The sequence below is a fragment of the Arachis hypogaea genome, chromosome 17 (genome assembly GCF_003086295.3).
Source record: "Arachis hypogaea cultivar Tifrunner chromosome 17, arahy.Tifrunner.gnm2.J5K5, whole genome shotgun sequence".
Lineage (NCBI taxonomy): Eukaryota > Viridiplantae > Streptophyta > Magnoliopsida > Fabales > Fabaceae > Arachis > Arachis hypogaea.
The window spans coordinates 61,393,818-61,410,039 of NC_092052.1; the positions used below are offsets into that span (position 1 = coordinate 61,393,818).

The following is a 16,222-nucleotide window of genomic DNA, read 5'->3' on the forward strand; positions in this document are numbered from 1 at the left end:
ATAGAGGGATGCTAAGGAAATGCCCCTCTGAAAGGTTTTCAGAATGTGTACAGTTAGACATCTTTTACTATGGTCTTACAGAAAAGGCCCAAATGTCTCTAGACCACTCAGCTGGTGGATTGATAAACCCCGATTTCATGGTTTATCTTGTGTTTATTTTGGGGGATTTCATCACCTTTTTCCACATTTATTCAATGAAATAGCATGGTTTTGTAATTCTCCCTTAATTTATGCTTAAATGTAAAAACATGCTTTTTAGGCCTTAAATTGGTGATTTTAATTCACCTCAATTCCATTCGATGCCTTGATGTGTTCGCTAAGTGATTTCAGGTTCATAAGGCAAGCATTGGATGGAAAAAATGAAAAAAAAAAAAGCATACAAAGTGGAGAATGCATGAAGAAACAAAGATTGGGAATGCATCAAGAGGCGCGCATGCGTACAAGGCGCGCACGCACAAAAGTGGTTTCGCATAGAGACGTGCACGCGTACATGCCGCGTGGATGAAGAAATAGCCAAATCGAGGCGCTCACGCACATGGCGCGTACGCGCCGATAACAGCACGTGACTCACTTAAAGGCAAAACGCTGGGGACGATTTCTGAGTTGCCTAGGCCCAAATCCAACTTGTTTCTGAGTGTATTTCATGCATAATTGAAGTCCAAGCAAAGGGGGAGCAATTAGTTTAGCCAACATGAGCCTTTAGTTAGTTTTCTATAGAGAGAAGCTCCCTCTTCTATCTAGAATTAGGTTAGGATTAGGATAAATTATCATAGATCCATGTTTAATTTCTTGATCTCATCTTGTTTCCTTTATAATTTCTTATTTCTACATCTTGATTCTCTTAGTTGTAGAGTTAATTTCTCATTTTGTTCTCTTTTATGATGACGAACTCATGTTGGATTTGGTTCACATTTAATGCAACTTGATGTTGATGTTTCTTTTATTGATGAATTGAATTGTGATTTTATTTTTCTTGCAATTAATAGTTGGTAGATTTTACTATTCTTGCAATTTGTGATGTTTACTTCTATTGCAATCTATGTGTTTGATGAAATGCTCTCTTTAATTTTTGAGTAGTTTTGTTGACTCTTGGTCCAAGCTAAGGGAATTGGGTAAACTTGAGTCATTGTGTATAATGGATTTGGTGATTTGAGAACCCTTGGTGATCAATTTGACACCCATTGATGCTAACCCAGTACTAAGTTAATTAGTAGGTAGGTTGGGACTTAAGGGTTGATGTGATCAAACCTATTTGACGTACTTAAAGATTAGGAGTAGATATTACGTACTTAAGGCTTTTGGGAAGTAGACTTAATAGGTTGGCCTCTCATGATTATCAATATGTGGTTTGTTGACAAGGATGATGATCTCAGTTACCGAAGTCTTAGCCAAGAGTTCTTTATCTTGCTTTCTTTAATTACTTACTTGATTTACTTTTCTTGTCCTTCTATAAACTCAAAACCCCTTGCACCTTCATAGCCAATAATTGACCATTTCATTGCAATTCCTTGTGAGATGACCCGGAGTCTAAATACTTCAGTTAATTTTCATTTGGGGTTTGTTACAAGTGACAACCAAAATTTTTGATGTGGCAATTGTTTGTTAGTTTAGAGCTATGCTTATAACGAAGTTCGTATTTCTATTGAAAGAAATTCTATACCATCGAGCAAATCCTCATTATCAAAATGGCGCCGTTGCCGGGGAGTTGCAATGGTACTATGTTATTGGCTATTGTATATATTGTGAATAGCTTGATTTTTGGTTTGTTTGTTAGTTTTTGCTAGTTTTAAGGTTTGGTTTTCTTTGTTTCTTGTTGGAATTTGTTTTTGTTTTCTCTTATCACCATGAATTCTCATCACTTTGGCTATGAGTTTGGTTCAAACTATGTTGTAGGAGATGGAATTTACAATGATAACATGCATTAAGGAATTGGAGATCAAAGTTTGGCAAGAGTGATTGGGGACATGACTACTATACTCACGGAGATGCGCGACGACCAAAGGGCATTTATTGCCACCTGAGCCGTCCAAGCGCCACCCCAACGTGACTACTCTTCTGATTCTTATGGGTATACTCCTTATCCTAATGCATACCAATCTAATGTATGTGATGACCCTCATTGTGATTGTCAACCACAACCACCACATACATATGAACCCCCTCCTCAACATAGCCCTCCACCACACTCACAAGCCTTTTACCACCATCCACCTCTATATGATCCCAATCCGTATCCACCATACCAACCACCATATCAACCATACCTAGAGCCACCACCATTCCAATACCAATACTCCCAAGAACCACAAAGTCCACACACACCACCTCAAGAATTTCACCAATATGAACCACCTTCCAATTACAACAACCTTCCCTCAAACAATGAACCCTCTCTTCCACCATCACCTCCCAATGAAGCCCACATACTAGAATTGAGAGATCTTGAATCTCATATCTTAAGGCGACACGAGGAGGATGAAAAGAAGTTTGAGGAGTTAAGAGCGAAAATGGCTATCATGGTAGAAGCCATTGGCAACATAGTCTCATCCCGCCTAAGCCTATGCGATCAAGGCACTCCCATTGTTGAATGTGGAGAAGCAACTGAGGAGCTTAGTTAGGGAGTGAGCTTGAAGCTCCAAGGTGAAGAAGAGGAGTTAAAGCAAGAAATGCAACAAGAGGAGGAGGTAGAGATTATTGAACAAGAGGAAGTAGTGGTTGGAGCCTTAGGATATGTTGAGTATATAGAGGAATCACAAATTGAAAAGCCCTCTTCCATGGAGTTTGAAGTTGATGTTGAGGAGGAGAGTGCACAACCTCCAAGACACAATGTGATTGAAGAATTGGAAGAAGTGTTCCAATCAATAGGCCCACCTATTTATGATGACTCCGCATCAACATATGATCCTTTTGAATTTGAGGAATCCTTCCCCACTATACTTGGAATTGATGATGAGGTAGATTTTACTCAACCTCCTATTTATGATTTGAATGATGGGGAAGAGCTAGAGGATATTGGTGAAGAAGAATGTGAACTTGAGGAAGCTTGGCAAGAGGTAAAGCTTGAAGAACCTTGCCATGTGGTGGAAGCCTCTAGGAGAGGATGGACGGGAGTAGAGCGTGCTTTATCAAGACCGTTGGGAACTCCTCCACCTAGGTTGTCATCTAATCCTTCATTTGAGTGGGTAAAACTTCTAACTCTTGGCTTTATTATCCCCCTTGAATATGATTTGCTTGAGACAGATGGCCAACTTAGGGCGCTTTGTGGAATTAAGCATAAGAGGAGGATGTTTAGTGGTTGGCGTTGTAAGTCTAGGCTCATTATGGTTGAAGCTTCAAGGAGCAAAGGTTGCATTAGTGCTCAATTGGATGGGTCTAGGAGGATAGTTTGGTGCTTTCATGAGAATTCATCTCTCTTTCCACCCGGAGGAAATCACCATGATCAACTCAAGGACGGGTGTGAAAACAAAGTATGGGATCCTGGCTTACTAAAGGAGGATCAACTTTGGGAGCCCGTGGTTCGTGAAGAACTCCATCAAAGCATGGAGTTATTAACTTTGAATGATGAAGCACAATGGAAGTCCAAGCATTGGTGGATGTTCAAGGAAGGATTCAAGCACAAGCCACCTTGATGACGAGCTCCCCAAAAGTCCAATTTAAGGACAATAAACAAAAGTGCTAGGTGGGAGACACCCCACCATGGTAATATCCTTTCATTTTTCTCTTTTGTACATATTGGTAAAATAGGTTTAATTCCTTGTTTTCATTGCTTAGTTGAGTTTATTTGGGAATCTAGCAGGTTAAATAAGGTTTTATGATGTTTTGGTAGCTGTTTGGAGGTTTGGAATGCTTGGTTTGGTGCAAAAACATAAAAAAATTTTGAAAAATAGAGGACCATCCATGTGTATGCGTGCCCAAGTATTTTCGGCCATCCACGCGCATGCGTCCTGCACGCATACGCGTGGATTGAATTTTCCCACTTCCCAGCCATTTTTCTGAGAGTTGTGCCTGAAGTGTGCCAACTTTGTGCCCCCAGGGCACGCGCACACGTACCTTGCGCGTACGCGTCGACTTTTTGCTTTGCCATGCACGCGTACGCATCGCTTCTATTTCACCAATCCACGCTTACGCACACATGACGTGCACGCGTAGATTGCCCTGTTTCATCCACCTTCTTTTCTTCTCTTCTTTCCATTTCTTTCCTTCTTCTCTTCTCTTTCCACCCTTCAATCATCATCCAACACTACCAAACACCATCCATAACCACTTCTTTTACTTAGTTAGTTACTTGTTTAATTAGTACATTTTCATTTTGTTTTCTATTTTTCTTTATAAGTGTTGGATTATTAATGTTGTCTACTGTTTCTTGCTGCTGATTATTGATGAGATGTTATTTTAACATCATTATTTCTAATTTCTATTGTTGGATTTAATTGTTAAGATTATATTTTGTCGCTTGGTTTTGAGTTCTCATGTTTAACATTTGTAAGCACCAAGTGAATGTTACATTGCCATTAAGCTTCTTAACTCTTTTGAATTACATGTTTTGGCCACCATGCATTCATTATCTATTGTTAGGCAATTGTATATTATCATTGCATTTTTTAGGTGATGCTTGTTTATGGTTTACCCTTATTCACATCACTTATTTCATGCATTGAGATTGTGGAATTGTGAAATTGGATCGAAAGCTTACCTAGTGACATATTTTTGACCTTTTCAAGCTTTGTGGACCATGCTCTGATTGATTTTCACTTCTATATTCTTTTCTCTAAGTTCCATAGCATCCATGTGTTCCACATCTATGTCACTTAGGTGTTGCAACAACTTCAATATGTGTCATTGTTTGATGTGTGAGCTCTCTATACCATTTTGTTCATCAAGTTTACTTCCACATCAATCAATGTCCATGAATTATCTAGTTTCACAACTGCTTGATTAATTGCTTGAGTTCTTTCATGCCTCTTCACTACTTGTTGGGTTGTTTTAGCCTCCAAGTCTTTTAAAGTATCTCAAGCACACTAGAATGAGTGAAGTGCATGTTTTCTTTTGTGTAATTGTGATATAACTTTTTGTACTAGTGTGTGTGTATTCTAAACCGCGCGCAATTTTAGAACCCACACACCTATTTTTCATTAATGTCACACTAATTCACTCACTCCATTCTAGTGGTTTTTACCTCATTCCAACAATTCACACTTGCTTGCTTTTGTATGTTTTCATCTTACGGTGTTTATTTTGTTTTTCATGATTGATGTACCATAAGCAAAAATGGAAGCAGAAGGAAGAACACGCAGCACCGGTTAACCCGCCAGCTGAAGGTGGCAACTTGGAAAGTCGCCGTACCCCCTTGCTCATTTTTAGTGCACCAAGGACGGTGCAAACTTTTAAGTGTGGGGAGGTCGTCCGACCACTCGGCATTTTTGGGTAACAAGTTTCTAATCCTAACACTTTTGCATTTCATTTTAGGATTTTTAGTTGCATTTTCTCATTCTGCATATGTATATAATAAGCTTAGTCAAAATCATGATATTTTCCAAGGATTTTATCTATAAGGCACCCTTATTGATTGAAAAAAAAATTTTTTTAGAACTTGCTTGAATTATATACTTTGTGGATCATGTTTTGAGCTAAGAACACAAGCATGTGAGATTTGAGCCTAATTGTGTGGTTACATCATACATAACCACTTACTTTCATTCTTGTGTGCATTATTCTCTTCCTATGATTGTAATCTTTGGTTTGTTTGATTCTTTATGTCCATTACTTTGTGTATACATGCATTTATATGATTGAGGCCATTATTCAAATAGCTCACTTACCCAAATAGCCTACCTTTTATCTTCCATTGTTAGCCAATTTTGAGCCTATGCTTAACCCATTTGTTCTTAATTATATCACATTACAAGCCTAAGTGAAAAATAATAAATGTCCTTAATTTAAATCTTTGATTAGCTTAGGCTAATGAGCGTGTTCATTACTTGATTTTGGGAAAGTTGGATACATTGGGTAGAGATAAAAGTGTGTTTGTGTTTTTGTTGAAAAATCTTGGGAATTAGATACATACTCATGTTTTAATCGTATGTAAACCATATGCATTGATATCCTTGTACGTATGATGATTTAAAAAAAAAACAAAGAATTGCAATAAAAAGGGGACAAAAATGCCCCAAGGTTCAAAGTTCAATAAAGTCAATGCATATGTGTGGTAATCAAAAGAGAATGCATGAGTATGTGTGAAAAAAGTGAAGAATGGATAGCTAGGTTTGCTTAGAATTGTTTAGGTTGTCATAGGTTAGGTGGGAAGTTTAAGTTAATCAAAGATTCGAAATTCAAGCTCACATGACCATATGCGTCCTACCTTGACCCCATCCCCATTACAACCTATGGGAAAGCCCTCATGATATTTGTATGCATGCATAAAGTAATTGTTGATTGTTAGATGAAAAACAAATCTTGAAAAGCATGATTAGGGGAGAATTGAGTGAATCGACCCCATACACTTGAGTGCCTAGAGCGGATACACATCCGGCGAGGGTTCAATCGTTCAATTACATGTTTCCACCCATGATCATCTTTTTTTACAAGTTTGTAAGATCTTTCATTGATTCAATCCAATTGTGGTTTGCTTTAATTGCTAATGCCTTAGCCCCTGTGCTTGCATATGTATTCTTGGAGATTGATTTATTTTGACTAAGCCATTGCATTCATGTAAATAGGTTACATATAGATAGATTGCATTTAGTTAGTTTGCATTGAATAAATGTTGATACCCTTTGCTTCTTTCTTAATTTTAGCATGAGGACATGCTTGGTTTAAGTGTGGGGAGATTTGATAAACCCCGATTTCATGGTTTATCTTGTGTTTATTTTGGGGGATTTCATCACCTTTTTTCACATTTATTCAATGAAATAGCATGGTTTTGTAATTCTCCCTTAATTTATGCTTAAATGTAAAAACATGCTTTTTAGGCCTTAAATTGGTGATTTTAATTCACCTTAATTCCATTCGATACCTTGAAGTGTTCGCTAAGTGGTATGCGAAATTGTTACTCTGAGGTTGTAAAATTTGTTGCTCGTTCTCTCCCTGGCATGGCGCCAATAACTGGTGCGTAATACCATGGTCCAAACATAACTTCACAACTTCGCACAACTAACCAGCAAGTGCACTGGGTCGTCCAAGTAATAAAACCTTACGTGAGTAAGGGTCGATCCCACGGAGATTGTTGGTATGAAGCAAGCTATGGTCATCTTGTAAATCTCAGTCAGGCGGATATCAAATAGTTATGGAGTTTTCGAATAATAATAATAAATAAACAGAAAATAAAGATAGAAATACTTTTGTATATCATTGGTGAGAATTTCAGATAAGCGTATAGAGATGCTTTCGTTCCTCTGAATTTCTGCTTTCCTGCTGTCTTCATCCAATCAGTCCTACTCCTTTCCATGGCAAGCTTTCTGTAAGGGCATCACCGTTGTCAATGGCTACATCCCATCCTCTTGTGAAAAAGGTTCAAATGCTCTGTCACGGCACGGCTAATCATCTGAGGTTCTCGATCATACTGGAATAGGATTCACCCTCCTTTTGCGTCTGTCACTACGCCCAGCACTCCCGAGTTTGAAGATCGTCACAGCCATCCCTTCCAAGATCCTACTCGAAATACCACAGATAAGGTTTAGACTTTCCGGATCTCAGGAATTGCCATCCATGGGTTCTAACTTATACCACGAAGATACTAATAACTCGGACTCGATCCCCTGTATTAGATATCTAAGAGATACTCATTCTAGCTTGGTTGCATGTAGAACGGAAGTGTTTGCCAGGCACGCGTTCATAAGTGAGAATGATGATGAGCGTCACATAATCATCACATTCATCATGTTCTTGGGAACGAATGGATATCTTAGACGCGGAATAAGATGAATTGAATAGAAAACAGTAGTACTTTGCATTAATTCATGAGGAACAGCAGAGCTCCACACCTTAATCTATGGAGTGTAGAAACTATACCATTGAAAATATATAAGTGAAAGGTTCAGGCATGGCCGAGAGGCCAGCCCCCAAACGTGATCACAGGATCAAAAATACAATCCAGGATGTCTAATACAATAGTAAAAAGTCCTATTTATACTAAACTAGCTACTAGGGTTTACAGAAGTAAGTAATTGATGCATAAATCCACTTTCGGGGCCCACTTGGTGTGTGCTTGGGCTGAGCTTGAAGTTTACACGTGGAGAGGTCATTCTTGGAGTTGAACACTAGTTTGTAACGTGTTTTTGGCGTTCAACTCTGGTTTGTGACGTGTTTCTGGCGTTTAACTCCAGCTTGCAGCGTAGAACTGGCGTTCAACGCCCTTTTGCATCCTTTAAACTCGGCCAAAGTATGAACTATTACATATTGCTGAAAAGCTCTGGATGTCTACTTTCCAACGCAATTGGAAACGCGCCGATTTGAGTTCTATAGCTCCAGAAAATCCACTTTGAGTGCAGGGAGGTCAGAATCCAACAGCATCAGCAGTCCTTCTTCAACCTCTGAATCTGATTTTTGCTCAAGTCCCTCAATTTCAGCCAGAAAATACCTGAAATCACAAAAAAACACACAAACTAATAGTAAAGTCCAGAAATCTGAATTTAACATAAAAACTAATAAAAACATCCCTAAAAGTAACTAGATCCTATTAAAAACATACTAAAAAAACAATGCCAAAAAGCGTATAAATTATCCGCTCATCACAACACCAAACTTAAATTGTTGCTTGTCCCCAAGCAACTGAAAATCAAATAGGATAAAAAGAAGAGAATATACTATAAATTCCAAACTATCAATGAAACATAGCTCCAATCAAATGAGCGGGACTTGTAGCTTTTTGCCTCTTGAATAGTTTTAGCATCTCACTTTATCCATTAAGGTTCAGAATGATTGGCATCTATAGGAACTCAGAGTTCAGATAGTGTTATTGATTCTCCTAGTTCAGTATGTTGATTCTTGAACATAGCTACTTTATGAGTCTTGGCCATGGCCCTAAGCACTTTGTTTTCCAGTATTACCACCGGATACATAAATGCCACAGACACATAATTGGGTGACCTTTTCAGATTGTGACTCAGCTTTGCTAAAGTCCCCAATTAGAGGTGTCCAAGGTTCTTAAGCACACTCTGTTTTTGCTTTGGACCTTGACTTTAACCGCTCAGTCTCAAGTTTTCACTTGACACCTTCACGCCACAAGCACATGGTTAGGGACAGCTTGGTTTAGCCGCTTAGGCCAGGATTTTATTCCTTTAGGCCCTCCTATCGCCTTGGGATCCTTTTTATTACCCTTGCATTTTGGTTTTAAGGTTTATTGGCTTTTTTCTCTTGCCTTTTGGTTTTAAGAGCTTTAGCTTTTTCTGCTTGCTTTTTCTTTTTTTCTATTTTTTTTTCTGCAAGCTTTGTTCTTTGCTGCTTTTTCTTGCTTCAAGAATCATTTTTATGATTTTTCAGATTATCATATAACATGTCTCCTATTCATCATTCTTTCAAGAGCCAACATATTTAACATTCTAAAACACCAACTTCAAAAGACATATGCACTGTTCAAGCATTCATTCAGAAAATGAAAAGTATTGTCACCACATCAATATAATTAAACTAAGTTCAAGGATAAATTCGAAGCTCATGTACTTCTTGTTCTTTTGAATTAAAACATTTTTCATTTAAGAGAGGTGATAGATTCATAGGACATTCATAACTTTTAAGACATAGTTGCTAATTACTAATGATCATGTAATGAAGACACAAACATAGATAAGCACTTAACATAAGAAAACGAAAAACAGAGAATGTAAGAACAAGGAATGAGTCCACCTTAGTGATGGTTGCGTTTTCTCTTTGAGGAACCAATGATGTCCTTGAGCTCTTCTATGTCTCTTCCTTGTCTTTGTTGCTCCTCCCTCATTGCTTTTTGACCTTCTCTAATTTCATGAAGGATGATGGAGTGCTCTTGATGTTCCACCCTTAATTGTCCCATGTTGGAACTTAATTCTCCTAGGGAGGTGTTGATTTGCTCCCAAAAATTCTGTGGAGGAAAGTGCATCCCTTGAGGTATCTCAGGGGTTTCTTGATGGTGAGCTTCCTCATGCGTTTCTTGAGCTCCATGAGTGGGCTCTCTTGTTTGCTCCATCCTTTTCTTAGTGATGGGCTTCTCTTCCTCAATGGGAATGTCTCCTTCTATGAAAGCTCCAGCTGAGTAACATAGATGGCAAATAAGATGAGGAAAAGCTAGCCTTGCCAAGGGAGAGGACTTTTCGGCTATTTTGTAGAGTTCAAGGGAGATGACTTCATGAACTTCTACATCCTCTCCAATCATGATGCTATGGATCATGATGGCCCGATCCACAGTAACTTCAGATCGGTTGCTAGTGGGAATGATGGAGCGTTGGATGAACTCCAACCATCCTCTAGCCACAGGCTTAAGGTCCAGTCTTCTAAGTTGAACCGGTTTGCCTTTTGAGTCAATCTTCCATTGAGCTTCTTCCACACATATGTCCATGAGGACTTGGTCCAGCCTTTGATCAAAGTTGACCCTTCTAGTGTAGGGGCGTGCATCTCCTTGCATCATAGGCAAGTTAAACGCCAACCTCACATTTTTCGGACTAAAATCTAAGTATTTCCCTCGAACCATGGTAATATAATTCTTTGGATTCGGGTTCTTACTTTGATCATGGTTCTTAGTGATCCATGCATTGGCATAGAACTCTTGAACCATTAGGATGCCGACTTGTTGGATGGGGTTTGCTAGAACTTCCGAACCTCTTCTTTGGATTTCATGTCGAATCTCTGGATACTCATTTCTCTTGACTTTGAAAGGGACCTCGGGGATCACCTTCTTCTTGGCCACAACATCATAGAAGTGGTCTTGATGGGCTTTGGAGATGAATCTTTCCATCTCCCATGACTCGGAGTGGGAAACTTTTGTCTTCCCTTTCCCTTTTCTAGAGGATTCTCCGGTCTTAGGTGCCATTAATGGTAACGGAAAAACAAAAAGCTTATGATTTTACCACACCAAACTTAGAATATTGCTCGCCCTCGAGCAAGAGAAGAAAGAATAGATGAAGAAGAAGAAGAAATGGAGAAGAGGGAGAGAGAGATGTGTTTCGGCCAAGAAGGGGAAGAGAGGGTTGTGTTGTGTGAAAATGAGGAAGAATGGAGGACTTTATATAGGGATGGGGGGGGTAAGGTTCGGCCATAAGGGTGGGTTTTGGGTGGGAAATTGATTTTGAATTTTGAAGGTAGGTGGGGTTTGTGTGGTAGGTTTATGGGGAAGAGTGGATGGATGTGAGTGGTGAAGTGGTGATAGGGAAGAGAGATTGAGGTGATTGGTGAAGAGTTTTGGGGAAGAGTGTTTATTGGGAAGAGAGGATGAACATTGAGAAGAGGGAAGAGAGTGAGTGGTGGTAGGTGGGGATCCTGTGGGGTCCACAGATGCTGAGTTGATCCTGTGGGGTCCACAGATCCTGAGGTGTTAAGGATTTGCATCCCTGCACTAATTAGGCATGTAAAATGCCTTTGCATGTAACTCTGGCGTTTAAACGCCGAATTGATGCTTGTTTTGGGCGTTCAGCGCCAGCTCTTCTTCACTATGCATTTCTAGCGTCTGGACGCCAGGATGCTACTTGTTTCTGGCGTTCAACGCCAGATCCATGCTCTGTTCTGGCGTTGAACGCCAGCCAGATGCTCCTTACTGGCGTTTAAACGCCAGTGAACTCCTCCTCCAGGATGTGCTATTTTTTTATGCTATTTTTTATTTTTCTTTAATTTTTTCAGTTATTTTTGTGACTCCACATGATCATGAACCTATGAAGACATATAACTAATAAAAAATATAATTAGATAAATAAAAATTGGGTTGCCTCCCAACAAGCGCTTCTTTAATGTCAATAGCTTGACAGTGGGCTCTCATGGAGCCTCACAGATGTTTAGAGCATTGTTGAGACTCCCCAACACCAAACTTAGAGTTTGGATATGGGAGTTCAACACTAAACTTAGAATTTGGTTGTGGCCTCCCAATACCAAACTTAGAGTTTGACTGTGGAGGCTCTGGTTGACTCTGTTTTGAGAGAAGCTTACTGTGCCTCTTTTCCATGTTTACAGAAGGATGTCCTTGAGTTTTAAACTCAAGGGAGTCCTCATTCAATTGAAGGACTAGTTCACCTCTGTTAACATCAATCACAGCTCTTGCTGTGGCTAGGAAGGGTCTTCCAAAGATGATGGATTCATCCTCATCCTTCCCAGTATTTAGGATTATGAAATCAGCAGGGATGTAAAGGCCTTCAACCTTTACTAATATGTCCTCTACTTGTCCATAAGCCTATTTTCTGGAATTTTCTGCCATCTCTAATGAGATTTTAGTAGCTTGTACCTCAAAGATTCCCAGTTTCTCCATTACAGAGAGTGGCATGAGATTTATTCCTGACCCCAGGTCACATAGATCCTTCTCAAAGGTCATGGTGCCTATGGTACAAGGTATTAGGAACTTTCCAGGATCCTGTTTCTTCTGAGGCAATCTCAGTTGATCCAATGCATTTAGTTCATTGGTGAACAGGGGAGGTTCATCTCCCCAAGTCTCATTACCAAATAAATTGGCATTCAGCTTCATAATTGCACCAAGGAACTTGGCAACTTGTTCTTCAGTGACATCCTCATTCTCTTCAGAAGAAGAATACTCATCAGAACTCATGAATGGCATAAGGAGGTTCAATGGAATTTCTATGGTCTTTAGATGAGTCTTAGATTCCTTTGGTTCCTCAGAGGGAAACTCTTTATTGATCACTGGACGTCCCAGGAGGTCTTCCTCCTTGGGATTCACGTCCTCCCCTTCCTCTTTGGATTCGGCCATGAAGGTTATATCAATGGCCTTGCACTCTCCTTTTGGATTTTCTTCTGTATTGCTTGGGAGAGTACTAGGAGGGATTTCAGTGATCCTTTTACTCAGCTGGCCCACTTGTGCTTCCAAATTTCTAATGGAGGACCTTGTTTCATTCATGAAACTCACAGTGGCCTTAGATAGATCAGAGACTAAGTTTGCTAAATTAGAGGTATTTTGTTCAGAGTTCTCTGTCTGTTGCTGAGTGGATGATGGAAAAGGTTTGCTATTGCTAAACCTGCTTCTTCCACCATTATTAAAGCCTTGTTGAGGTTTTTGTTGATCCTTCCATGAGAGATTTGGGTGATTTCTCCATGAGGGATTATAGGTGTTTCTATATGGTTCACCCATGTAATTCACCTCTGCTATTGCAGGGTTCTCAGGATCATAAGCTTCTTCTTCAGAAGATGCCTCTTGGGTACTGTTGGATGCAACTTGCATTCCATTCAGACTCTGAGAAATCATATTGACTTGCTGAGTCAATATTTTATTCTGAGCCAATATGGCATTCAGAGTATCAATTTCAAGAACTCCCTTCTTCTGAGGCGTCCTATTACTCACAGGATTCCTCTCAGAAGTGTACATGAACTGGTTATTAGCAACCATGTCAATGAGTTCTTGGGCTTCTGCAGGCGTTTTCTTTAGGTGAATGGATCTACCTACAGAAGTATCCAATGACATCTTAGCTAATTCAGACAAACCATCATAGAATATATCCAGGATGGTCCATTCTGAAAGCATGTCAGAAGGACACTTTTTGGTCAGTTCCTTGTATCTCTCCCAAGCTTCATAGAGGGATTCACTTTCTTTCTGTCTGAAGGTTTGAACATCCACTCTAAGCTTACTCAGCTTTTGAGGAGGAAAGAACTTGGCTAAGAAAGCCTTGACCAGCTTATCCCAAGAGTTCAGGCTATCCTTAGATTGAGAGTCCAACCATATTCTAGCTCTGTCTCTTACAGCAAAAGGGAAAAGCATGAGCCTGTAGACTTCAGGATCTACTCCATTAGTCTTAACAGTATCACATATCTGCAAGAATTCAGTTAAGAACTGAAAGGGATCTTCAGATGGAAGTCCATGAAACTTGCAGTTTTGCTGCATCAGATAAACTAATTGAGGTTTCAGCTCAAAATTGTTTACTCAAATGGCAGGAATTGAGATGCTTCTTCCATGTAAGTTGGAATTTGGTGCAGTAAAGTCACCAAGCATCCTCCTTGCATTATTATTATTTTCGGCTGCCATCTCCTCTTCTTGTTCGAAAATTTCTGTTAGGTTATCTCTGGATTGTTGTATTTTAGCTTCTCTTAGTTTCCTCTTCAGAGTCCTTTCAGGTTCAGGGTCTGCTTCAACAAGAATGTTCTTGTCCTTGCTCCTGCTCATATGAAAAAGAGGGAACAGAAAAATAATAATAATAGGGATCTTTTTTGCCCAGGTATAGAGGTTTCCCTGTGTGAGTAGAAGAAGAAAAGAATGTAATGTAAAGAAAGGGAAGAAGAGAAACTCGAACACAGAGAGGGAGGTAGTGTTCGAATTTTTGGATGGGAGAGAAGTGTTAGTAGATGAATAAATAAATAGAAGGAGATGAGAGAGAAGGATTTTCGAAAATTATTTTTGAAAAATGGTTAGTGATTTCGAAAATTAAAAGAAGAAATAAATTAAAATTAAAATTTGAAACAATTAGTTAATTAAAAAGAATTTTTGAAAAAGAGGGAGATATTTTCGAAAATTAGAGAGAGAGAGTTAGTTAGGTAGTTTTGAAAAAGATAAGAAACAAACAAAAAGTCAATTAGTTAGTTGAAAAAGATTTGAAAATCAATTTTGAAAAGATAAGAAGATAAGAAGTTAGAAAAGATATTTGAAAATCAAATTTTTGAAAAAGATAAGATTTTTAAAAAAAAGATATGATAGAAAGATATGATTAGAATTAGTTTTAAAAAAGATTTGATTTTTAAAATCACAATTAATGACTTGATTCACAAGCAATCACAAGATATGATTCTAGAACTTAAAGTTTGAATCTTTCTTAACAAGCAAGTAACAAACTTGAAATTTTTGAATCAAAACATTAATTGATGATGTGATTTTCGAAAATATGATATAAGATTAAGAAAAAGATTTTTGAAAAATATTTTTATAATTTTCGAAAATAAATAAAAAATGAAAAAGATTTGATTTTTGAAAAAGATTTTGAAAAAGATAAGATTTTTAAATTGAAAATTTAATTTGACTCATAAAAACAACTAGATTTTAAAAATTTTTGAAAAAGTCAATCCAAATTTTCGAAATTTATGAGTGAAAAAAGGAAAGATATATTTTTTTTATTTTTGAATTTTCAATGATGAAAGAGAAAAATATGAAAAAGACTCAATGCATGAAAGTTATGGATCAAAACAATGAATGCATGCAAGAATGCTATGAATGTCAATATGAACACCAAGAACACTTTGAATATCATGATGAACATCAAGAACATATTTTTGAAAAATTTTCAATGCAAAGAAAACATGCAAGACACCAAACTTAGAAATCTTTCATGTTCAGACACTATGAATGCAAAAAATGCACATGAAAAACAAGAAAAGACACAAAACAAGAAAACATCAAGATCAAATAAGAAGACTGGCCAGGAACAACTTGAAGATCATGAAGAACACTATGAATGCATGAATTTTCGAAAAATGCATAAAAAATTTTAGAAAAAATGCAATTGACACCAAACTTAAAAATTGACTCAAGACTCAAACAAGAAACACAAAATATTTTTTGATTTTTATGATTTTCTAAATTTTTTTTGGATTTTTTCGAAAATTAATGTGAAAAAGAAAAATAAGGATTCCAAAATTTTTAATATGAATTCCAGGAATCTTGTGCTTTTTAGTCTAAAGCTCCAATCTGAGGGTTATACATGGCTTAATGGCCAGTCAAGCTTTAGCATGTAAATCAGGTGGATCAGGAACAGCAGCAGGTGGATTAGCAACAACTGGCTTGCTCTTGATAATGTTGGGTTAGAAGCCCCAGTCCAAATAAATTTAGACATGGCCTTACAGCCAGCCAGGCTTCACATGCTTCATGAAACTCTAGAATTCATTCTTAAAAATTCTGAAGAAAAATATATTTTTGAAAAGATTTATAAATTTTTTTTTCGAAAATAAAGGAAAAAAATTTTTTTTGAAAGATTTTTGAAAACTTTTTGAAAACAAAATAAGAAGAAAATTACCTAATTTGAGCAACAAGATGAACCGTCAGTTGTCCAAACTCGAACAATCCCCGGCAACGGTGCCAAAAACTTGGTATGCGAAATTGTTACTCTGAGGTTGTAAAATTTGT

The 16,222-nt window shown here is 38.0% G+C and overlaps 1 non-coding gene across 1 annotated transcript; it reads left to right on the forward strand.

Moving 5' to 3' along the window:
* The first annotated feature begins 13,633 nt into the window (after window positions 1-13,633).
* On the forward strand, window positions 13,634-13,741 carry LOC112768637 (small nucleolar RNA R71). Its single transcript, XR_003186042.1, has one exon. It is a non-coding gene; the product is annotated as a small nucleolar RNA R71 (small nucleolar RNA).
* Window positions 13,742-16,222: the final 2,481 nt, after the last annotated feature.